Raw genomic sequence first — 383 nt, forward strand, 5'->3', positions numbered from 1 at the left:
CCATCCGCCCTCCCCCTGTTCCAGCCCGGCCTTCCCCTCCCCTCCCCGTGTTCGAGCCTCTGTCCTTCCGTCTACCTCCCCTGCTCCAGCCTTCCTCCCAGCCTCCGTCCTGCCATCCACCCTTCCCCTGGCTCCAGCCTCTGTCCTCCCAGGCCTGGGCGGCCCCCTCTCCCGCCCCAGGCCAGAGCACTGCCCCGCCGGGGCACCCTTGCAAACTGGCGCTGACTCGACACCGCCCGGCGGGTGGGAGCCTCTGGGCCACCCCTCCTCCCTGTCTCAGCTGAGTCATCTCGCCCCCTGGCCCGGAGAGGTTGAGGGTGGAGCTGGGGTGACTGCGGCCCGAGCCCCAAGCGGCGCGAGCCCACTGCGGGCCTGCACGGCCC

Source organism: Carlito syrichta, unplaced genomic scaffold (genome assembly GCF_000164805.1).
Source record: "Carlito syrichta isolate Samal-C Ts95f unplaced genomic scaffold, Tarsius_syrichta-2.0.1 Scaffold136798, whole genome shotgun sequence".
Taxonomy (NCBI): domain Eukaryota; kingdom Metazoa; phylum Chordata; class Mammalia; order Primates; family Tarsiidae; genus Carlito; species Carlito syrichta.